The sequence below is a fragment of the Taudactylus pleione genome, unplaced genomic scaffold (assembly GCF_031769625.1).
Source record: "Taudactylus pleione unplaced genomic scaffold, aTauple2 ptg000551l, whole genome shotgun sequence".
NCBI lineage: Eukaryota > Metazoa > Chordata > Amphibia > Anura > Myobatrachidae > Taudactylus > Taudactylus pleione.
Window position 1 is genome coordinate 2,469,185 of NW_028284953.1, and position 25,106 is coordinate 2,494,290.

The 25,106-nt window shown below is 35.7% G+C and overlaps 9 non-coding genes across 9 annotated transcripts; all 9 read left to right on the forward strand.

Annotated features, from left to right (window-relative positions):
* Nucleotides 1-2,572: 2,572 nt before the first annotated feature.
* TRNAR-ACG (transfer RNA arginine (anticodon ACG)) lies at nucleotides 2,573-2,645 on the forward strand. Its single transcript has one exon. It is a non-coding gene; the product is annotated as a tRNA-Arg (tRNA).
* A 1,661-nt stretch (nucleotides 2,646-4,306) lies between these two features.
* TRNAH-AUG (transfer RNA histidin (anticodon AUG)) lies at nucleotides 4,307-4,379 on the forward strand. The gene has a single exon. It is a non-coding gene; the product is annotated as a tRNA-His (tRNA).
* A 2,239-nt stretch (nucleotides 4,380-6,618) lies between these two features.
* TRNAR-ACG (transfer RNA arginine (anticodon ACG)) lies at nucleotides 6,619-6,691 on the forward strand. Its single transcript has one exon. It is a non-coding gene; the product is annotated as a tRNA-Arg (tRNA).
* A 1,083-nt stretch (nucleotides 6,692-7,774) lies between these two features.
* TRNAR-ACG (transfer RNA arginine (anticodon ACG)) lies at nucleotides 7,775-7,847 on the forward strand. Its single transcript has one exon. It is a non-coding gene; the product is annotated as a tRNA-Arg (tRNA).
* A 506-nt stretch (nucleotides 7,848-8,353) lies between these two features.
* Nucleotides 8,354-8,426, forward strand: TRNAR-ACG (transfer RNA arginine (anticodon ACG)). Its single transcript has one exon. It is a non-coding gene; the product is annotated as a tRNA-Arg (tRNA).
* Nucleotides 8,427-8,932: 506 nt separating this feature from the next.
* On the forward strand, nucleotides 8,933-9,005 carry TRNAR-ACG (transfer RNA arginine (anticodon ACG)). Its single transcript has one exon. It is a non-coding gene; the product is annotated as a tRNA-Arg (tRNA).
* A 5,127-nt stretch (nucleotides 9,006-14,132) lies between these two features.
* Nucleotides 14,133-14,205, forward strand: TRNAR-ACG (transfer RNA arginine (anticodon ACG)). Its single transcript has one exon. It is a non-coding gene; the product is annotated as a tRNA-Arg (tRNA).
* Nucleotides 14,206-14,709: 504 nt separating this feature from the next.
* On the forward strand, nucleotides 14,710-14,782 carry TRNAR-ACG (transfer RNA arginine (anticodon ACG)). The gene has a single exon. It is a non-coding gene; the product is annotated as a tRNA-Arg (tRNA).
* Nucleotides 14,783-21,067: 6,285 nt separating this feature from the next.
* Nucleotides 21,068-21,140, forward strand: TRNAR-ACG (transfer RNA arginine (anticodon ACG)). Its single transcript has one exon. It is a non-coding gene; the product is annotated as a tRNA-Arg (tRNA).
* The last annotated feature ends 3,966 nt before the right edge of the window (nucleotides 21,141-25,106 follow it).

The following is a 25,106-nucleotide window of genomic DNA, read 5'->3' on the forward strand; positions in this document are numbered from 1 at the left end:
AAAGGACTGGGAATTTGACATAAATTCTGGAATTCAGGAAAGAAGAATGTTTGGGCTCTGTCTGAGTAAGTTCATCACATTTTTTAAAGATCTTTTAGCAGTCACAAGGATTATTTTACCTAAAACGTTTTTGGGAAACAATCCCTGCAGATAGTGTACAGTCAATTTCCAAAATGTGATTCTGTATATACTTCAATAACCATAAAACTCCAAAACTGGCTTAAAAACAGGAAAGACACTTCAATTACTACAGGGCACCAGGGCCAGTGGTGCAATGGATAACGTGTCTGACTATGGATCATAAGTTTGTAGGTTCAACTCCTACCTGGCTCGCTTAAATTGATGTGATCATATAGTGGTTAGTACTCTGCATTGTGGTCGCAGCAACCCCGGTTCGAAAACGGGACACAGCATTTTGATTTTGTTTCACAATCATCCATTTTTTCACAATACTGAATCTTAAGAAAATTTCAGAAAGTAAGCAGATTCTTTGAAGGTGCTTGCACTATTTGTGTTTAATGCTTATTATAAAGCTATCTTAACATGCTTTGAATAATTTAATTGTGAATTATTGTACTAAAGGACTGGGAATTTGACATAAATTCTGGAATTCAGGAAAGAAGAATGTTTGGGCTCTGTCTGAGTAAGTTCATCACATTTTTTAAAGATCTTTTAGCAGTCACAAGGATTATTTTACCTAAAACGTATTTGGGAAACAATCCCTGCAGATAGTGTACAGTCAATTACCAAAATGTGATTCTGTATATACTTCAATAACCATAAAATTCTGAAAACAGGCTCAAAAACAGGAAAGACACTTCAATTACTACAAGACACCAGAGACAGTGGGCAATGGATAACGTGTCTGACTATGGATATGTAGATTGTAGGTTCGACTCCTACCTGGCTCACTTAAATTGCCGTGATCGTATAGTGCTTAGTACTCTGCGTTGTGGCCGCTGCAACCCTGGTTCGAATTCTGGTCACGGCATTTTGATTTTGTTTCTCAATCATCCATTTTTTCACAATACTGAATCTTAAGAAAATTTCAGAAAGTAAGCAGATTCTTTGAAGGTGCTTGCACTATTTGTGTTTAATGCTTATTATAAAGCTATCTTAACATGCTTTGAATAATTTAATTGTGAATAATTTTACTAAAGGACTAGGAATTTGACATAAATTCTAGAATTCAGGAAAGAAGTTTGTTTGGGCTCTGTCTGAGTAAGTTCATTACATTTTTGAAAGATCTTTCAGCAGTCACAAGGATTATTGTACCTAAAACATTTTTGGGAAACAATCCCTGCAGATAGTGTACAGTCAATTTCCAAAATGTGATTCTGTATATACTTCAATAACCATAAAACTTTAAAACAGGCTCAAAAACAGGAAAGACTTTTCAATTGCTACAAGACACCTGGGACAGTGGGCAATGGATAACGCGTCTGACTATAGATCAGAAGATTGTAGGTTCGACTCCTACTTGGCTCGCTTAAATTGCCGTGATTGTATAGTAGTTAGTACTCTGCGTTGTGGCTTCAGCAATCCCATTTCGAAAATGGGTCACAGCATTTTGATTTTGTTTCACAATCATCCATTTTTTCACAATACTGAATCTTAAGAAAATTTCAGAAAGTAAGCAGATTCTTTGAAGGTGCTTGCACTATTTGTGTTTAATGCTTATTATAAAGCTATCTTAACATGCTTTGAATAATTTAATTGTGAATTATTGTACTAAAGTACTTGGAATTTGAAATAAATTCTAGAATTCAGAAAAGAAGAATGTTTGGGCTCTTTCTGAGTAAGTTCATCACATTTTTTAAAGATCTTTTAGCAGTCACAAGGATTATTTTACCTAAAACGTTTTTGGGAAACAATCCCTGCAGATAGTGTACAGTCAATTTCCAAAATGTGATTCTGTATATACTTCAATAACCATAAAACTCTGAAAATAGGCTCAAAAACAGGAAAGACACTTCAATTACTACAAAACACGTGGGCCAGTGGCGCAATGGATAACGCGTCTGACTACGGATCAGAAGTTTGTAGGTTTGACTCCTACCTCGCTCGCTTATATTGCCTTGATCGCATAGTGGTTAGTACTCTGCGTTGTGGACGCAGCAACCACGGTTCGAAAACAGGTCACGGCATTTTGATTTTGTTTCTCAATCATCCATTTTTTCACAGTACTGAATCTTAAGAAAATTTCAGAAAGTAAGCAGATTCTTTGAAGGTGCTTGCACTATTTGTGTTTAATGCTTATTATAAAGCTATCTTAACATGCTTTGAATAATTTAATTGTGAATTATTGTACTAAAGGACTGGGAATTTGACATAAATTCTGGAATTCAGGAAAGAAGAATGTTTGGGCTCTGTCTGAGTAAGTTCATCACATTTTTTAAAGATCTTTTAGCAGTCACAAGGATTATTTTACCTAAAACGTTTTTGGGAAACAATCCCTGCAGATAGTGTACAGTCAATTTCCAAAATGTGATTCTGTATATACTTCAATAACCATAAAACTCCAAAACTTGCTCAAAAACAGGAAAGAGACTTCAATTACTACAGGGCACCTGGGCCAGTGGCGCAATGGATAACGTGTCTGACTACGGATCATAAGTTTGTAGGTTCGACTCCTACCTGGCTCGCTTAAATTGACGTGATCGTATAGTGGTTAGTACTCTGCGTTGTGGCCGCAGCAACCCCGGTTTGAAAACGGGTCACAGCATTTTGATTTTGTTTCACAATCATCCATTTTTTCACAATACTGAATCTTAAGAAAATTTCAGAAAGTAAGCAGATTCTTTGAAGGTGCTTGCACTATTTGTGTTTAATGCTTATTATAAAGCTATCTTAACATGCTTTGAATAATTTAATTGTGAATTATTGTACTAAAGGACTGGGAATTTGACATAAATTCTGGAATTCAGGAAAGAAGAATGTTTGGGCTCTGTCTGAGTAAGTTCATCACATTTTTTAAAGATCTTTTAGCACTCACAAGGATTATTTTACCTAAAACGTTTTTGGGAAACAATCCCTGCAGATAGTGTACAGTCAATTTCCAAAATGTGATTCTGTATATACTTCAATAACCATAAAATTCTGAAAACAGGCTCAAAAACAGGAAAGACACTTCAATTACTACAAGACACCCGGTACAGGGGGCAATGGATAACGTGTCTGACTATGGATCTGTAGACTGTAGGTTCTACTCCTACCTGGCTCACTGAAATTGCCGTGATCATATAGTGGTTAGTACTCTGCGTTGTGGCCGCAGCAACGCCGGTTCGAATCCCGGTCACTGCATTTTGATTTTGTTTCTCAATCATCCATTTTTTCACAATACTGAATCTTAAGAAAATTTCAGAAAGTAAGCAGATTCTTTGAAGGTGCTTGCACTATTTGTGTTTAATGCTTATTATAAAGCTATCTTAACATGCTTTGAATAATTTAATTGTGAATAATTTTACTAAAGGACTAGGAATTTGACATAAATTCTAGAATTCAGGAAAGAAAAATGTTTGGGCTCTGTCTGAGTAAGTTCATTACATTTTTTAAAGATCTTTTAGCAGTCACAAGGATTATTTTACCTAAAACGTTTTTGGGAAACAATCCCTGCAGATAGTGTACAGTCAATTTCCAAAATGTGATTCTGTATATACTTCAATAACCATAAAACTCCAAAACTGGCTCAAAAACAGGAAAGACACTTCAATTACTACCAGACACCCGGGACAGTGGGCAATGGATAACGTGTCTGACTATGGATCTGTAGATTGTAGGTTCGACTCCTACCTGGCTCGCTTAAATTGCCGTGATCGTATAGTGGTTAGTACTCTGCGTTGTGGCTGCAGCAACCCCATTTCAAAAACGGGTCACAGCATTTTGATTTTGTTTCACAATCATCCATTTTTTCACAATACTGAATCTGAAGAAAATTTCAGAAAGTAAGCAGATTCTTTGAAGGTGCTTGCACTATTTGTGTTTAATGCTTATTATAAAGCTATCTTAACATGCTTTGAATAATTTAATTGTGAATTATTGTACTAAAGGACTGGGAATTTGACATAAATTCTGGAATTCAGGAAAGAAGAATGTTTGGGCTCTGTCTGAGTAAGTTCATCACATTTTTTAAAGATCTTTTAGCACTCACAAGGATTATTTTACCTAAAACGTTTTTGGGAAACAATCCCTGCAGATAGTGTACAGTCAATTTCCAAAATGTGATTCTGTATATACTTCAATAACCATAAAACTCTGAAAAAAAGCTCAAAAACAGAAAAGACACTTCAATTGCTACAAAACACGTGGGCCAGTGGCGCAATGGATAACGTGTCTGACTATGGATCATAAGTTTGTAGGTTCGACTCCTACCTGGCTCGCTTAAATTGATGTGATCATATAGTGGTTAGTACTCTGCGTTGTGGTCGCAGCAACCCCGGTTCGAAAACGGGTCACAGCATTTTGATTTTGTTTCACAATCATCCATTTTTTCACAATACTGAATCTTAAGAAAATTTCAGAAAGTAAGCAGATTCTTTGAAGGTGCTTGCACTATTTGTGTTTAATGCTTATTATAAAGCTATCTTAACATGCTTTGAATAATTTAATTGTGAATTATTGTACTAAAGGACTGGGAATTTGACATAAATTCTGGAATTCAGGAAAGAAGAATGTTTGGGCTCTGTCTGAGTAAGTTCATCACATTTTTTAAAGATCTTTTAGCAGTCACAAGGATTATTTTACCTAAAACGTTTTTGGGAAACAATCCCTGCAGATAGTGTACAGTCAATTACCAAAATGTGATTCTGTATATACTTCAATAACCATAAAATTCTGAAAACAGGCTCAAAAACAGGAAAGACACTTCAATTACTACAAGACACCAGAGACAGTGGGCAATGGATAACGTGTCTGACTATGGATCTGTAGATTGTAGGTTCGACTCCTACCTGGCTCGCTTAAATTGCTGTGATCGTATAGTGGTTAGTACTCTGCGTTGTGGCCACTGCAACCCCGGTTTGAATCCGGGTCACGGCATTTTGATTTTGTTTCTCAATCATCCATTTTTTCACAATACTGAATCTTAAGAAAATTTCAGAAAGTAAGCAGATTCTTTGAAGGTGCTTGCACTATTTGTGTTTAATGCTTATTATAAAGCTATCTTAACATGCTTTGAATAATTTAATTGTGAATTATTGTACTAAAGGACTGGGAATTTGACATAAATTCTGGAATTCAGGAAAGAAGAATGTTTGGGCTCTGTCTGAGTAAGTTCATCACATTTTTTAAAGATCTTTTAGCAGTCACAAGGATTATTTTACCTAAAACGTTTTTGGGAAACAATCCCTGCAGATAGTGTACAGTCAATTACCAAAATGTGATTCTGTATATACTTCAATAACCATAAAATTCTGAAAACAGGCTCAAAAACAGGAAAGACACTTCAATTACTACAAGACACCAGAGACAGTGGGCAATGGATAACGTGTCTGACTATGGATCTGTAGATTGTAGGTTCGACTCCTACCTGGCTCGCTTAAATTGCTGTGATCGTATAGTGGTTAGTACTCTGCGTTGTGGCCGCTGCAACCCCGGTTCGAATCCGGGTCACGGCATTTTGATTTTGTTTCTCAATCATCCATTTTTTCACAATACTAAATCTTAAGAAAATTTCAGAAAGTAAGCAGATTCTTTGAAGGTGCTTGCACTATTTGTGTTTAATGCTTATTATAAAGCTATGTTAACATGCTTTGAATAATTTAATTGTGAATTATTGTACTAAAGGACTGGGAATTTGACATAAATTCTGGAATTCAGGAAAGAAGAATGCTTGGGCTCTGTCTGAGTAAGTTCATCACATTTTTTAAAGATCTTTTAGCAGTCACAAGGATTATTTTACCTAAAACGTTTTTGGGAAACAATCCCTGCAGATAGTGTACAGTCAATTACCAAAATGTGATTCTGTATATACTTCAATAACCATAAAATTCTGAAAACAGGCTCAAAAACAGGAAAGACACTTCAATTACTACAAGACACCAGAGACAGTGGGCAATGGATAACGTGTCTGACTATGGATCTGTAGATTGTAGGTTCGACTCCTACCTGGCTCGCTTAAATTGCTGTGATCGTATAGTGGTTAGTACTCTGCGTTGTGGCCGCTGCAACCCCGGTTTGAATCCGGGTCACGGCATTTTGATTTTGTTTCTCAATCATCCATTTTTTCACAATACTGAATCTTAAGAAAATTTCAGAAAGTAAGCAGATTCTTTGAAGGTGCTTGCACTATTTGTGTTTAATGCTTATTATAAAGCTATCTTAACATGCTTTGAATAATTTAATTGTGAATTATTGTACTAAAGGACTGGGAATTTGACATAAATTCTGGAATTCAGGAAAGAAGAATGTTTGGGCTCTGTCTGAGTAAGTTCATCACATTTTTTAAAGATCTTTTAGCAGTCACAAGGATTATTTTACCTAAAACGTTTTTGGGAAACAATCCAGCAGATAGTGTACAGTCAATTTCCAAAATGTGATTCTGTATATTCTTCAATAACCATAAAACTCTGAAAAAAGGCTCAAAAACAGGAAAGACACTTCAATTGCTACAAAACACGTGGGCCAGTGGCGCAATGGATAACGCGTCTGACTACGGTTCAGAAGATTGTAGGTTCGACTCCTACCTGGCTCGCTTAAATTGCCGTGATCGTATAGTGGTTAGTACTCTGCGTTGTGGCCGCAGCAACCCCGGTTTGAAAACGGGTCACAGCATTTTGATTTTGTTTCACAATCATCCATTTTTTCACAATACTGAATCTTAAGAAAATTTCAGAAAGTAAGCAGATTCTTTGAAGGTGCTTGCACTATTTGTGTTTAATGCTTATTATAAAGCTATCTTAACATGCTTTGAATAATTTAATTGTGAATTATTGTACTAAAGGACTGGGAATTTGACATAAATTCTGGAATTCAGGAAAGAAGAATGTTTGGGCTCTGTCTGAGTAAGTTCATCACATTTTTTAAAGATCTTTTAGCACTCACAAGGATTATTTTACCTAAAACGTTTTTGGGAAACAATCCCTGCAGATAGTGTACAGTCAATTTCCAAAATGTGATTCTGTATATACTTCAATAACCATAAAATTCTGAAAACAGGCTCAAAAACAGGAAAGACACTTCAATTACTACAAGACACCCGGTACAGTGGGCAATGGATAGCGTGTCTGACTATGGATCTGTAGACTGTAGGTTCTACTCCTACCTGGCTCACTGAAATTGCCGTGATCATATAGTGGTTAGTACTCTGCGTTGTGGCCGCAGCAACGCCGGTTCGAATCCGGGTCACTGCATTTTGATTTTGTTTCTCAATCATCCATTTTTTCACAATACTGAATCTTAAGAAAATTTCAGAAAGTAAGCAGATTCTTTGAAGGTGCTTGCACTATTTGTGTTTAATGCTTATTATAAAGCTATCTTAACATGCTTTGAATAATTTAATTGTGAATAATTTTACTAAAGGACTAGGAATTTGACATAAATTCTAGAATTCAGGAAAGAAAAATGTTTGGGCTCTGTCTGAGTAAGTTCATTACATTTTTTAAAGATCTTTTAGCAGTCACAAGGATTATTTTACCTAAAACGTTTTTGGGAAACAATCCCTGCAGATAGTGTACAGTCAATTTCCAAAATGTGATTCTGTATATACTTCAATAACCATAAAACTCCAAAACTGGCTCAAAAACAGGAAAGACACTTCAATTACTACATGGCATCTGGGCCAGTGGCGCAATGGATAACGTGTCTGACTACGGATCATAAGTTTGTAGGTTCGACTCCTACCTGGCTCGCTTAAATTGACGTGATCGTATAGTGGTTAGTACTCTGCATTGTGGCCGCAGCAACCCCGGTTCGAAAACGGATCACAGCATTTTGATTTTGTTTCACAATCATCCATTTTTTCACAATACTGAATCTTAAGAAAATTTCAGAAAGTAAGCAGATTCTTTGAAGGTGCTTGCACTATTTGTGTTTAATGCTTATTATAAAGCTATCTTAACATGCTTTGAATAATTTAATTGTGAATTATTGTACTAAAGGACTGGGAATTTGACATAAATTCTGGAATTCAGGAAAGAAGAATGTTTGGGCTCTGTCTGAGTAAGTTCATCACATTTTTTAAAGATCTTTTAGCAGTCACAAGGATTATTTTACCTAAAACGTTTTTGGGAAACAATCCCTGCAGATAGTGTACAGTCAATTTCCAAAATGTGATTCTGTATATACTTCAATAACCATAAAACTCTGAAAAAAGGCTCAAAAACAGGAAAGACACTTCAATTGCTACAAAACACGTGGGCCAGTGGCGCAATGGATAACGCGTCTGACTACGGATCAGAAGATTGTAGGTTCGACTCCTACCTGGCTCGCTTAAATTGCCGTGATTGTATAGTAGTTAGTTCTCTGCGTTGTGGCTGCAGCAACCCCATTTTGAAAACGGGTCACAGCATTTTGATTTTGTTTCACAATCATCCATTTTTTCACAATACTGAATCTTAAGAAAATTTCAGAAAGTAAGCAGATTCTTTGAAGGTGCTTGCACTATTTGTGTTTAATGCTTATTATAAAGCTATCTTAACATGCTTTGAATAATTTAATTGTGAATTATTGTACTAAAGTACTTGGAATTTGACATAAATTCTAGAATTCAGAAAAGAAGAATGTTTGGGCTCTGTCTGAGTAAGTTCATCACATTTTTTAAATATCTTTTAGCAGTCACAATTATTATTTTACCTAAAACGTTTTTGGGAAACAATCCCTGCAGATAGTCTACAGTCAATTTCCAAAATGTGATTCTGTATATACTTCAATAACCATAAAACTCTGAAAATAGGCTCAAAAACAGGAAAGACACTTCAATTACTACAAAACACATGGGCCAGTGGCGCAATGGATAATGCGTCTGACTACGGATCAGAAGTTTGTAGGTTCGACTCCTACCTGGCTCGCTTATATATCCTTGATCGCATAGTGGTTAGTACTCTGCGTTGTGGAGGCAGCAACCACGGTTCGAAAACCGGTCACGGCATTTTGATTTTGTTTCTCAATTATCCATTTTTTCACAGTACTGAATCTTAAGAAAATTTCAGAAAGTAAGCAGATTCTTTGAAGGTGCTTGCACTATTTGTGTTTAATGCTTATTATAAAGCTATCTTAACATGCTTTGAATAATTTAATTGTGAATTATTGTACTAAAGGACTGGGAATTTGACATAAATTCTGGAATTCAGGAAAGAAGAATGTTTGGGCTCTGTCTGAGTAAGTTCATCACATTTTTTAAAGATCTTTTAGCAGTCACAAGGATTATTTTACCTAAAACGTTTTTGGGAAACAATCCCTGCAGATAGTGTACAGTCAATTTCCAAAATGTGATTCTGTATATACTTCAATAACCATAAAACTCCAAAACTGGCTCAAAAACAGGAAAGACAACTTCAATTACTACAGGGCACCTGGGCCAGTGGCGCAATGGATAATGTGTCTGACTACGGATCATAAGTTTGTAGGTTCGACTCCTACCTGGCTCACTAAAATTGACGTGATCGTATAGTGGTTAGTACTCTGCGTTGTGGCCGCAGCAACCCCGGTTCGAAAACGGGTCACAGCATTTTGATTTTGTTTCACAATCATCCATTTTTTCACAATACTGAATCTTAAGAAAATTTCAGAAAGTAAGCAGATTCTTTGAAGGTGCTTGCACTATTTGTGTTTAATGCTTATTATAAAGCTATCTTAACATGCTTTGAATAATTTAATTGTGAATTATTGTACTAAAGGACTGGGAATTTGACATAAATTCTGGAATTCAGGAAAGAAGAATGTTTGGGCTCTGTCTGAGTAAGTTCATCACATTTTTTAAAGATCTTTTAGCACTCACAAGGATTATTTTACCTATAACGTTTTTGGGAAACAATCCCTGCAGATAGTGTACAGTCAATTACCAAAATGTGATTCTGTATATACTTCAATAACCCTAAAATTCTGAAAACAGGCTCAAAAACAGGAAAGACACTTCAATTACTACAAGACACCCGGGACAGTGGGCAATGGATAACGTGTCTGACTATAGATCTGTAGATTGTAGGGTCGACTCCTACCTGGCTCGCTTAAATTGACGTGATCGTATAGTGGTGAGTACTCTGCGTTGTGGCTGCTGCAACCCCGGTTCGAATCCGGGTCACAGCATTTTGATTTTGTTTCTCAATCATCCATTTTTTCACAATACTGAATCTTAAGAAAATTTCAGAAAGTAAGCAGATTCTTTGAAGGTGCTTGCACTATTTGTGTTTAATGCTTATTATAAAGCTATCTTAACATGCTTTGAATAATTTAATTGTGAATTATTGTACTAAAGTACTTGGAATTTGACATAAATTCTAGAATTCAGAAAAGAAGAATGTTTGGGCTCTGTCAGAGTAAGTTCATCACATTTTTTAAAGATCTTTTAGCAGTCACAAGGATTATTGTACCTAAAACATTTTTGGGAAACAATCCCTGCAGATAGTGTACAGTCAATTTCCAAAATGTGATTCTGTATATACTTCAATAACCATAAAACTTTAAAACAGGCTCAAAAACAGGAAAGACTCTTCAATTGCTACAAGACACCTGGGACAGTGGGCAATGGATAACGAGTCTGACTATAGATCAGAAGATTGTAGGTTCGACTCCTACCTGGCTCGCTTAATTTTCCGTGATTGTATAGTAGTTAGTACTCTGCGTTGTGGCTGCAGCAACCCCATTTCGAAAACGGGTCACATCATTTTGATTTTGTTTCACAATCATCCATTTTTTCACAATACTGAATCTTAAGAAAATTTCAGAAAGTAAGCAGATTCTTTGAAGGTGCTTGCACTATTTGTGTTTAATGCTTATTATAAAGCTATCTTAACATGCTTTGAATAATTTAATTGTGAATTATTGTACTAAAGGACTGGGAATTTGACATAAATTCTGGAATTCAGGAAAGAAGAATGTTTGGGCTCTGTTTGAGTAAGTTCATCACATTTTTTAAAGATCTTTTAGCACTCACAAGGATTATTTTACCTAAATCGTTTTTGGGAAACAATCGCTGCAGATAGTGTACAGTCAATTTCCAAAATGTGATTCTGTATATACTTCAATAGCCATAAAACTCTGAAAACAGGCTCAAAAACAGGAAAGACACTTCAATTACTACAAGACACCCGGGACAGTGGGCAATGGATAACGTGTCTGACTATAGATCTGTAGATTGTAGGGTCGACTCCTACCTGGCTCGCTTAAATTGCCGTGATCGTACAGTGGTTAGTACTCTGCGTTGTGGCCGCAGCAACGCCGGTTCGAATCCGGGTCACAGCATTTTGATTTTGTTTCTCAATCATCCATTTTTTCACAATACTGAATCTTAAGAAAATTTCAGAAAGTAAGCAGATTCTTTGAAGGTGCTTGCACTATTTGTGTTTAATGCTTATTATAACGCTATCTTAACATGCTTTGAATAATTTAATTGTGAATAATTTTACAAAAGGACTATGAATTTGACATAAATTCTAGAATTCAGGAAAGAAGAATGTTTGGGCTCTGTCTGAGTAAGTTCATTACATTTTTTAAAGATCTTTTAGCAGTCACAAGGATTATTGTACCTAAAACATTTTTCGGAAACAATCCCTGCAGATAGTGTACAGTTAATTTCCAAAATGTGATTCTGTATATACTTCAATAACCATAAAACTTTAAAACAGGCTCAAAAACAGGAAAGACTCTTCAATTGCTGCAAGACACCTGGGACAGTGGGCAATGGATAACGCGTCTGACTATAGATCAGAAGATTGTAGGTTCGACTCCTACCTAGCTCACTTAAATTGTCATGATCGTATAGAGTTTAGTACTCTGCATTGTGGCCGCAGCAACCCCGGTTCGAATCCAGGTCACAGCATTTTGATTTTGTTTCTCAATCATCCATTTTTTCACAATACTGAATCTTGAGAAAATTTCAGAAAATAAGCAGATTCTTTGAAGGTGCTTGCACTATTTGTGTTTAATGATTATTATAAAGCTATCTTAACATGCTTTGAATAAATTAATTGTGAATTATTGTACTAAAGGACTGGGAATTTGACATAAATTCTGGAATTCAGGAAAGAAGAATGTTTGGGCTCTGTCTGAGTAAGTTCATTACATTTTTGAAAGATCTTTTAGCAGTCACAAGGATTATTGTACCTAAAACGTTTTTGGGAAACAATCCCTGCAGATAGTGTACAGTCAATTTCCAAAATGTGATTCTGTATATACTTCAATAACCATAAAACTTTAAAACAGGCTCAAAAATAGGAAAGACTCTTCAATTGCTACAAGACACCTGGGACAGTGGGCAATAGATAATGCGTCTGACTATAGATCAGAAGATTGTAGGTTTGACTCCTACCTGGCTCGCTTAAATTGCCGTGATTGTATAGTAGTTAGTACTCTGCGTTGTGGCTGCAGCAATCCCATTTCGAAAACGGGTCACAGCATTTTGATTTTGTTTCACAATCATCCATTTTTTCACAATACTGAATCTTAAGAAAATTTCAGAAAGTAAGCAGATTCTTTGAAGGTGCTTGCACTATTTGTGTTTAATGCTTATTATAAAGCTATCTTAACATGCTTTGAATAATTTAATTGTGAATTATTGTACAAAAGGACTGGGAATTTGACATAAATTCTGGAATTCAGGAAAGAAGAATGTTTGGGCTCTGTCTGAGTAAGTTCATCACATTTTTTAAAGATCTTTTAGCACTCACAAGGATTATTTTACCTATAACGTTTTTGGGAAACAATCCCTGCAGATAGTGTACAGTCAATTACCAAAATGTGATTCTGTATATACTTCAATAACCCTAAAATTCTGAAAACAGGCTCAAAAACAGGAAAGACACTTCAATTACTACAAGACACCCGGGACAGTGGGCAATGGATAACGTGTCTGACTATAGATATGTAGATTGTAGGGTCGACTCCTACCTGGCTCGCTTAAATTGACGTGATCGTATAGTGGTTAGTACTCTGCGTTGTGGCCGCTGCAACCCCGGTTCGAATCCGGGTCACAGCATTTTGATTTTGTTTCTCAATCATCCATTTTTTCACAATACTGAATCTTAAGAAAATTTCAGAAAGTAAGCAGATTCTTTGAAGGTGCTTGCACTATTTGTGTTTAATGCTTATTATAAAGCTATCAACATGCTTTGAATAATTTAATTGTGAATTATTGTACTAAAGTACTTGGAATTTGACATAAATTCTAGAATTCAGAAAAGAAGAATGTTTGGGCTCTGTCAGAGTAAGTTCATCACATTTTTTAAAGATCTTTTAGCAGTCACAAGGATTATTGTACCTAAAACATTTTTGGGAAACAATCCCTGCAGATAGTGTACAGTCAATTTCCAAAATGTGATTCTGTATATACTTCAATAACCATAAAACTTTAAAACAGGCTCAAAAACAGGAAAGACTCTTCAATTGCTACAAGATACTTGGGACAGTGGGCAATGGATAACGAGTCTGACTATAGATCAGAAGATTGTAGGTTCGACTCCTACCTGGCTCGCTTAAATTGCCGTGATTGTATAGTAGTTAGTACTCTGCGTTGTGGCTGCAGCAACCCCATTTCGAAAACGGGTCACAGCATTTTGATTTTGTTTCACAATCATCCATTTTTTCACAATACTGAATCTTAAGAAAATTTCAGAAAGTAAGCAGATTCTTTGAAGGTGCTTGCACTATTTGTGTTTAATGCTTATTATAATGCTATCTTAACATGCTTTGAATACTTTAATTGTGAATTATTGTACTAAAGGATATGGTATTTTGACATAAATTCTGGAATTCAGGAAATAAGAATGTTTGGGCTTCCTTCAGAGTAAGTTCATCACATTTTTTAAATATCTTTTAGCAGTCACAATTATTATTTTACCTAAAACGTTTTTGGGAAACAATCCCTGCAGATAGTCTACAGTCAATTTCCAAAATGTGATTCTGTATATACTTCAATAACCATAAAACTCTGAAAATAGGCTCAAAAACAGGAAAGACACTTCAATTACTACAAAACACGTGGGCCAGTGGCGCAATGGATAACGCGTCTGACTACGGATCAGAAGTTTGTAGGTTCGACTCCTACCTGGCTCGCTTATATTGCCTTGATCGCATAGTGGTTAGTACTCTGCGTTGTGGCCGCAGCAACCACGGTTTGAAAACAGGTCACGGCATTTTGATTTTGTTTCTCAATCATCCATTTTTTCACAGTACTGAATCTTAAGAAAATTTCAGAAAGTAAGCAGATTCTTTGAAGGTGCTTGCACTATTTGTGTTTAATCCTTATTATAAAGCTATCTTAACATGCTTTGAATAATTTAATTGTGAATTATTGTACTAAAGACTGGGAATTTGACATAAATTCTGGAATTCAGGAAAGAAGAATGTTTGGGCTCTGTCTGAGTAAGTTCATCACATTTTTTAAAGATCTTTTAGCAGTCACAAGGATTATTTTACCTAAAACGTTTTTGGGAAACAATCCCTGCAGATAGTGTACAGTCAATTTCCAAAATGTGATTCTGTATATACTTCAATAACCATAAAACTCCAAAACTGGCTCAAAAACAGGAAAGACACTTCAATTACTACAGGGCACCTGGGCCAGTGGCGCAATGGATAACGTGTCTGACTACGGATCATAAGTTTGTAGGTTCGACTCCTACCTGGCTCGCTTAAATTGACGTGATCGTATAGTGGTTAGTACTCTGCGTTGTGGCCGCAGCAACCCCGGTTCGAAAACGGGTCACAGCATTTTGATTTTGTTTCACAATCATCCATTTTTTCACAATACTGAATCTTAAGAAAATTTCAGAAAGTAAGCAGATTATTTGAAGGTGCTTGCACTATTTGTGTTTAATGCTTATTATAAAGCTATCTTAACATGCTTTGAATAATTTAATTGTGAATTATTGTACTAAAGGACTGGGAATTTGACATAAATTCTGGAATTCAGGAAAGAAGAATGTTTGGGCTCTGTCTGAGTAAGTTCATCACATTTTTTAAAGATCTTTTAGCACTCACAAGGATTATTTTACCTATAACGTTTTTGGGAAACAATCCCTGCAGATAGTGTACAGTCAATTACCAAAATGTGATTCTGTATATACTTCAATAACCCTAAAATTCTGAAAACAGGCTCAAAAACAGGAAAGATACTTCAATTACTACAAGACACCCGGGACAGTGGGCAATGGATAACGTGTCTGACTATAGATCTGTAGATTGTAGGGTCGACTCCTACCTGGCTCGCTTAAATTGCCGTGATCGTACAGTGGTAAGTACTTTGCATTCTGGCCGCTGCAACCCCGGTTCGAATCCGGGTCACAGCATTTTGATTTTGTTTCTCAATCATCCATTTTTTCACAATACTGAATCTTAAGAAAATTTCAGAAAGTAAGCAGATTCTTTGAAGGTGCTTGCACTATTTGTGTTTAATGCTTATTATAAAGCTATCTTAACATGCTTTGAATAATTTAATTGTGAATTATTGTACTAAAGTACTTGGAATTTGACATAAATTCTAGAATTCAGAAAAGAAGAATGTTTGGGCTCTGTCAGAGTAAGTTCATCACATTTTTTAAAGATCTTTTAGCAGTCACAAGGATTATTTTACCTATAACGTTTTTGGGAAACAATCCCTGCAGATAGTGTACAGTCAATTACCAAAATGTGATTCTGTATATACTTCAATAACCCTAAAATTCTGAAAACAGGCTCAAAAACAGGAAAGATACTTCAATTACTACAAGACACCCGGGACAGTGGGCAATGGATAACGTGTCTGACTATAGATCTGTAGATTGTAGGGTCGACTCCTACCTGGCTCGCTTAAATTGCCGTGATCGTACAGTGGTAAGTACTTTGCGTTCTGGCCGCTGCAACCCCGGTTCGAATCCGGGTCACAGCATTTTGATTTTGTTTCTCAATCATCCATTTTTTCACAATACTGAATCTTAAGAAAATTTCAGAAAGTAAGCAGATTCTTTGAAGGTGCTTGCACTATTTGTGTTTAATGCTTATTATAAAGCTATCTTAACATGCTTTGAATAATTTAATTGTGAATTATTGTACTAAAGTACTTGGAATTTGACATAAATTCTAGAATTCAGAAAAGAAGAATGTTTGAGCTCTGTCAGAGTAAGTTCATCACATTTTTTAAAGATCTTTTAGCAGTCACAAGGATTATTGTACCTAAAACATTTTTGGGAAACAATCCCTGCAGATAGTGTACAGTCAATTTCCAAAATGTGATTCTGTATATACTTCAATAACCATAAAACTTTAAAACAGGCTCAAAAACAGGAAAGACTCTTCAATTGCTACAAGACACCTGGGACAGTGGGCAATGGATAACGAGTCTGACTATAGATCAGAAGATTGTAGGTTCGACTCCTACCTGGCTCGCTTAAATTGCCGTGATTGTATAGTAGTTAGTACTCTGCGTTGTGGCTGCAGCAACCCCATTTCGAAAACGGGTCACAGCATTTTGATTTTGTTTCACAATCATCCATTTTTTCACAATACTGAATCTTAAGAAAATTTCAGAAAGTAAGCAGATTCTTTGAAGGTGCTTGCACTATTTGTGTTTAATGCTTATTATAAAGCTATCTAAACATGCTTTGAATAATTTAATTGTGAATTATTGTACTAAAGGACTGGGAATTTGACATAAATTCTGGAATTCAGGAAAGAAGAATGTTTGGGCTCTGTCTGAGTAAGTTCATCACATTTTTTAAAGATCTTTTAGCAGTCACAAGGATTATTTTACCTAAAACGTTTTTGGGAAGCAATCCCTGCAGATAGTGTACAGTCAATTTCCAAAATGTGATTCTGTATATACTTCAATAACCATAAAACTCTAAAAAAAGGCTCAAAAACAGGAAAGACACTTCAATTACTACAAAACACGTGGGCCAGTGGCGCAATGGATAATGCGTCTGACTACGAATCAGAAGATTGTAGGTTCGACTCCTAACTGGCTCGCTTAAATTGACGTGATCATATAGTGGTTAGTACTCTGCGTTGTGGCCGCAGCAACCCCGGTTCGAAAACGGGTCACAGCATTTTGATTTTGTTTCACAATCATCCATTTTTTCACAATACTGAATCTTAAGAAAATTTCAGAAAGTAAGCAGATTCTTTGAAGGTGCTTGCACTATTTGTGTTTAATGCTTATTATAAAGCTATCTTAACATGCTTTGAATAATTTAATTGTGAATTATTGTACTAAAGGACTGGGAATTTGACATAAATTCTGGAATTCAGGAAAGAAGAATGTTTGGGCTCTGTCTGAGTAAGTTCATCACATTTTTTAAAGATCTTTTAGCACTCACAAGGATTATTTTACCTATAACGTTTTTGGGAAACAATCCCTGCAGATAGTGTACAGTCAATTACCAAAATGTGATTCTGTATATACTTCAATAACCCTAAAATTCTGAAAACAGGCTCAAAAACAGGAAAGACACTTCAATTACTACAAGACACCCGGGACAGTGGGCAATGGATAACGTGTCTGACTATAGATCTGTAGATTGTAGGGTCGACTCCTACCTGGCTCGCTTAAATTGCCGTGATCGTACAGTGGTTAGTACTCTGCGTTGTGGCCGCTGCAACCCCGGTTCGAATCCGGGTCACAGCATTTTGATTTTGTTTCTCAATCATCCATTTTTTCACAATACTGAATCTTAAGAAAATTTCAGAAAGTAAGCAGATTCTTTGAAGGTGCTTGCACTATTTGTGTTTAATGCTTATTATAAAGCTATCTTAACATGCTTTGAATAATTTAATTGTGAATTATTGTACTAAAGTACTTGGAATTTGACATAAATTCTAGAATTCAGAAAAGAAGAATGTTTGGGCTCTGTCAGAGTAAGTTCATCACATTTTTTAAAGATCTTTTAGCAGTCACAAGGATTATTGTACCTAAAACATTTTTGGGAAACAATCCCTGCAGATAGTGTACAGTCAATTTCCAAAATGTGATTCTGTATATACTTCAATAACCATAAAACTTTAAAACAGGCTCAAAAACAGGAAAGACTCTTCAATTGCTACAAGACACCTGGGACAGTGGGCAATGGATAACGAGTCTGACTATAGATCAGAAGATTGTAGGTTCGACTCCTACCTGGCTCGCTTAAATTGCCGTGATTGTATAGTAGTTAGTACTCTGCGTTGTGGCTGCAGCAACCCCATTTCGAAAACGGGTCACAGCATTTTGATTTTGTTTCACAATCATCCATTTTTTCACAATACTGAATCTTAAGAAAATTTCAGAAAGTAAGCAGATTCTTTGAAGGTGCTTGCACTATTTGTGTTTAATGCTTATTATAAAGCTATCTTAACATGCTTTGAATAATTTAATTGTGAATTATTGTACTAAAGGACTGGGAATTTGACATAAATTCTGGAATTCAGGAAAGAAGAATGTTTGGGCTCTGTCTGAGTAAGTTCATCACATTTTTTAAAGATCTTTTAGCAGTCACAAGGATTATTTTACCTAAAACGTTTTTGGGAAGCAATCCCTGCAGATAGTGTACAGTCAATTTCCAAAATGTGATTCTGTATATACTTCAATAACCATAAAACTCTGAAAAAAGGCTCAAAAACAGGAAAGACACTTCAATTACTACAAAACACGTGGGCCAGTGGCGCAATGGATAATGCGTCTGACTACGAATCAGAAGATTGTAGGTTCGACTCCTAACTGGCTCGCTTAAATTGCCGTGATTGTTTAGTGGTTAGTACTCTGCGTTGTGGCCGCAGCAACCCCGGTTCGAATCCGGGTCACAGCATTTTGATTTTGTTTCTCAATCATCCATTTTTTCACAATACTGAATCTTAAGAAAATTTCAGAAAGTAAGCAGATTCTTTGAAGGTGCTTGCACTATTTGTGTTTAATGCTTATTATAAAGCTATCTTAACATGCTTTGAATAATGTAATTGTGAATTATTGTACTAAAGTACTTGGAATTTGACATAAATTCAAGAATTCAGAAAAGAAGAATGTTTGGGCTCTGTCAGAGTAAGTTCATCACATTTTTTAAAGATCTTTTAGCAGTCACAAGGATTATTTTACCTAAAACGTTTTTGGGAAACAATCCCTGCAGATAGTGTACCGTCAATTTCCAAAATGTGATTCTGTATATACTTCAATAACCATAAAATTCTGAAAACAGGCTCAAAAACAGGAAAGACACTTCAATTACTACAAGACACCCGGGACAGGGGGCAATGGATAACGTGTCTGACTATGGATCTGTAGATTGTAGGTTCTACTCCTACCTGGCTCGCTTAAATTGCCGTGATCATATAGTGGTTAGTACTCTGCGTTGTGGCCGCAGCAACGCCGGTTCGAATCCGGGTCACGGCATTTTGATTTTGTTTCTCAATCATCCATTTTTTCACAATACTGAATCTTAAGAAAATTTCAGAAAGTAAGCAGATTCTTTGAAGGTGCTTGCACTATTTGTGTTTAATGCTTATTATAACGCTATCTTAACATGCTTTGAATAATTTAATTGTGAATAATTTTACAAAAGGACTATGAATTTGACATAAATTCTAGAATTCAGGAAAGAAGAATGTTTGGGCTCTGTCTGAGTAAGTTCATTACATTTTTTAAAGATCTTTTAGCAGTCACAAGGATTATTGTACCTAAAACATTTTTGGGAAACAATCCCTGCAGATAGTGTACAGTCAATTTCCAAAATGTGATTCTGTATATACTTCAATAACCATAAAACTTTAAAACAGGCTCAAAAACAGGAAAGACTCTTCAATTGCTGCAAGACACCTGGGACAGTGGGCAATGGATAACGCGTCTGACTATAGATCAGAAGATTGTAGGTTCGACTCCTACCTAGCTCACTTAAATTGTCATGATCGTATAGAGGTTAGTACTCTGCATTGTGGCCGCAGCAACCCCGGTTCGAATCCGGGTCACAGCATTTTGATTTTGTTTCTCAATCATCCATTTTTTCACAATACTGAATCTTGAGAAAATTTAAGAAAATAAGCAGATTCTTTGAAGGTGCTTGCACTATTTGTGTTTAATGATTATTATAAAGCTATCTTAACATGCTTTGAATAAATTAATTGTGAATTATTGTACTAAAGGACTGGGAATTTGACATAAATTCTGGAATTCAGGAAAGAAGAATGTTTGGGCTCTGTCTGAGTAAGTTCATTACATTTTTGAAAGATCTTTTAGCAGTCACAAGGATTATTGTACCTAAAACGTTTTTGGGAAACAATCCCTGCAGATAGTGTACAGTCAATTTCCAAAATGTGATTCTGTATATACTTCAATAACCATAAAACTTTAAAACAGGCTCAAAAACAGGAAAGACTCTTCAATTGCTGCAAGACACCTGGGACAGTGGGCAATAGATAATGCGTCTGACTATAGATCAGAAGATTGTAGGTTTGACTCCTACCTGGCTCGCTTAAATTGCCGTGATTGTATAGTAGTTAGTACTCTGCGTTGTGGCTGCAGCAATCCCATTTCGAAAACGGGTCACAGCATTTTGATTTTGTTTCACAATCATCCATTTTTTCACAATACTGAATCTTAAGAAAATTTCAGAAAGTAAGCAGATTCTTTGAAGGTGCTTGCACTATTTGTGTTTAATACTTATTATAAAGCTATCTTAACATGCTTTGAATATTTTAATTGTGAATTATTGTACTAAAGGATATGGGATTTTGACATAAATTCTGGAATTCAGGAAATAAGAATGTTTGGGCTTCCTTCTGAGTAAGTTCATCACATTTTTTAAATATCTTTTAGCAGTCACAATTATTATTTTACCTAAAACGTTTTTGGGAAACAATCCCTGCAGATAGTCTACAGTCAATTTCCAAAATGTGATTCTGTATATACTTCAATAACCATAAAACTCCAAAACTGGCTCAAAAACAGGAAAGACACTTCAATTACTACAGGGCACCTGGGCCAGTGGCGCAATGGATAACGTGTCTGACTACGGATCATAAGTTTGTAGGTTCGACTCCTACCTGGCTCGCTTAAATTGACGTGATCGTATAGTGGTTAGTACTCTGCGTTGTGGCCGCAGCAACCCCGGTTCGAAAACGGGTCACAGCATTTTGATTTTGTTTCACAATCATCCATTTTTTCACAATACTGAATCTTAAGAAAATTTCAGAAAGTAAGCAGATTCTTTGAAGGTGCTTGCACTATTTGTGTTTAATGCTTATTATAAAGCTATCTTAACATGCTTTGAATAATTTAATTGTGAATTATTGTACTAAAGGACTGGGAATTTGACATAAATTCTGGAATTCAGGAAAGAAGAATGTTTGGGCTCTGTCTGAGTAAGTTCATCACATTTTTTAAAGATCTTTTAGCACTCACAAGGATTATTTTACCTATAACGTTTTTGGGAAACAATCCCTGCAGATAGTGTACAGTCAATTACCAAAATGTGATTCTGTATATACTTCAATAACCCTAAAATTCTGAAAACAGGCTCAAAAACAGGAAAGATACTTCAATTACTACAAGACACCCGGGACAGTGGGCAATGGATAACGTGTCTGACTATAGATCTGTAGATTGTAGGGTCGACTCCTACCTGGCTCGCTTAAATTGCCGTGATCGTACAGTGGTAAGTACTTTGCGTTCTGGCCGCTGCAACCCCGGTTCGAATCCGGGTCACAGCATTTTGATTTTGTTTCTCAATCATCCATTTTTTCACAATACTGAATCTTAAGAAAATTTCAGAAAGTAAGCAGATTCTTTGAAGGTGCTTGCACTATTTGTGTTTAATGCTTATTATAAAGCTATCTTAACATGCTTTGAATAATTTAATTGTGAATTATTGTACTAAAGTACTTGGAATTTGACATAAATTCTAGAATTCAGAAAAGAAGAATGTTTGGGCTCTGTCAGAGAAAGTTCATCACATTTTTTAAAGATCTTTTAGCAGTCACAAGGATTATTTTACCTATAACGTTTTTGGGAAACAATCCCTGCAGATAGTGTACAGTCAATTACCAAAATGTGATTCTGTATATACTTCAATAACCCTAAAATTCTGAAAACAGGCTCAAAAACAGGAAAGATACTTCAATTACTACAAGACACCCGGGACAGTGGGCAATGGATAACGTGTCTGACTATAGATCTGTAGATTGTAGGGTCGACTCCTACCTGGCTCGCTTAAATTGCCGTGATCATACAGTGGTAAGTACTTTGCGTTCTGGCCGCTACAACCCCGGTTCGAATCCGGGTCACAGCATTTTGATTTTGTTTCTCAATCATCCATTTTTTCACAATACTGAATCTTAAGAAAATTTCAGAAAGTAAGCAGATTCTTTGAAGGTGCTTGCACTATTTGTGTTTAATGCTTATTATAAAGCTATCTTAACATGCTTTGAATAATTTAATTGTGAATTATTGTACTAAAGTACTTGGAATTTGACATAAATTCTAGAATTCAGAAAAAAAGAATGTTTGGGCTCTGTCAGAGTAAGTTCATCACATTTTTTAAAGATCTTTTAGCAGTCACAAGGATTATTGTACCTAAAACATTTTTGGGAAACAATCCCTGCAGATAGTGTACAGTCAATTTCCAAAATGTGATTCTGTATATACTTCAATAACCATAAAACTTTAAAACAGGCTCAAAAACAGGAAAGACTCTTCAATTGCTACAAGACACCTGGGACAGTGGGCAATGGATAACGAGTCTGACTATAGATCAGAAGATTGTAGGTTCGACTCCTACCTGGCTCGCTTAAATTGCCGTGATTGTATAGTAGTTAGTACTCTGCGTTGTGGCTGCAGCAACCCCATTTCGAAAACGGGTCACAGCATTTTGATTTTGTTTCACAATCATCCATTTTTTCACAATACTGAATCTTAAGAAAATTTCAGAAAGTAAGCAGATTCTTTGAAGGTGCTTGCACTATTTGTGTTTAATGCTTATTATAAAGCTATCTAAACATGCTTTGAATAATTTAATTGTGAATTATTGTACTAAAGGACTGGGAATTTGACATAAATTCTGGAATTCAGGAAAGAAGAATGTTTGGACTCTGTCTGAGTAAGTTCATCACATTTTTTAAAGATCTTTTAGCAGTCACAAGGATTATTTTACCTAAAACGTTTTTGGGAAGCAATCCCTGCAGATAGTGTACAGTCAATTTCCAAAATGTGATTCTGTATATACTTCAATAACCATAAAACTCTGAAAAAAGGCTCAAAAACAGGAAAGACACTTCAATTACTACAAAACACGTGGGCCAGTGGCGCAATGGATAATGCGTCTGACTACGAATCAGAAGATTGTAGGTTCGACTCCTAACTGGCTCGCTTAAATTGACGTGATCATATAGTGGTTAGTACTCTGCGTTGTGGCCGCAGCAACCCCGGTTCGAAAACGGGTCACAGCATTTTGATTTTGTTTCACAATCATCCATTTTTTCACAATACTGAATCTTAAGAAAATTTCAGAAAGTAAGCAGATTCTTTGAAGGTGCTTGCACTATTTGTGTTTAATGCTTATTATAAAGCTATCTTAACATGCTTTGAATAATTTAATTGTGAATTATTGTACTAAAGGACTGGGAATTTGACATAAATTCTGGAATTCAGGAAAGAAGAATGTTTGGGCTCTGTCTGAGTAAGTTCATCACATTTTTTAAAGATCTTTTAGCACTCACAAGGATTATTTTACCTATAACGTTTTTGGGAAACAATCCCTGCAGATAGTGTACAGTCAATTACCAAAATGTGATTCTGTATATACTTCAATAACCCTAAAATTCTGAAAACAGGCTCAAAAACAGGAAAGACACTTCAATTACTACAAGACACCCGGGACAGTGGGCAATGGATAACGTGTCTGACTATAGATCTGTAGATTGTAGGGTCGACTCCTACCTGGCTCGCTTAAATTGCCGTGATTGTACAGTGGTAAGTACTTTGCGTTCTGGCCGCTGCAACCCCGGTTCGAATCCGGGTCACAGCATTTTGATTTTGTTTCTCAATCATCCATTTTTTCACAATACTGAATCTTAAGAAAATTTCAGAAAGTAAGCAGATTCTTTGAAGGTGCTTGCACTATTTGTGTTTAATGCTTATTATAAAGCTATCTTAACATGCTTTGAATAATTTAATTGTGAATTATTGTACTAAAGTACTTGGAATTTGACATAAATTCTAGAATTCAGAAAAGAAGAATGTTTGGGCTCTGTCAGAGAAAGTTCATCACATTTTTTAAAGATCTTTTAGCAGTCACAAGGATTATTTTACCTATAACGTTTTTGGGAAACAATCCCTGCAGATAGTGTACAGTCAATTACCAAAATGTGATTCTGTATATACTTCAATAACCCTAAAATTCTGAAAACAGGCTCAAAAACAGGAAAGATACTTCAATTACTACAAGACACCCGGGACAGTGGGCAATGGATAACGTGTCTGACTATAGATCTGTAGATTGTAGGGTCGACTCCTACCTGGCTCGCTTAAATTGCCGTGATCGTACAGTGGTAAGTACTTTGCGTTCTGGCCGCTGCAACCCCGGTTCGAATCCGGGTCACAGCATTTTGATTTTGTTTCTCAATCATCCATTTTTTCACAATACTGAATCTTAAGAAAATTTCAGAAAGTAAGCAGATTCTTTGAAGGTGCTTGCACTATTTGTGTTTAATGCTTATTATAAAGCTATCTTAACATGCTTTGAATAATTTAATTGTGAATTATTGTACTAAAGTACTTGGAATTTGACATAAATTCTAGAATTCAGAAAAGAAGAATGTTTGGGCTCTGTCAGAGTAAGTTCATCACATTTTTTAAAGATCTTTTAGCAGTCACAAGGATTATTGTACCTAAAACATTTTTGGGAAACAATCCCTGCAGATAGTGTACAGTCAATTTCCAAAATGTGATTCTGTATATACTTCAATAACCATAAAACTTTAAAACAGGCTCAAAAACAGGAAAGACTCTTCAATTGCTACAA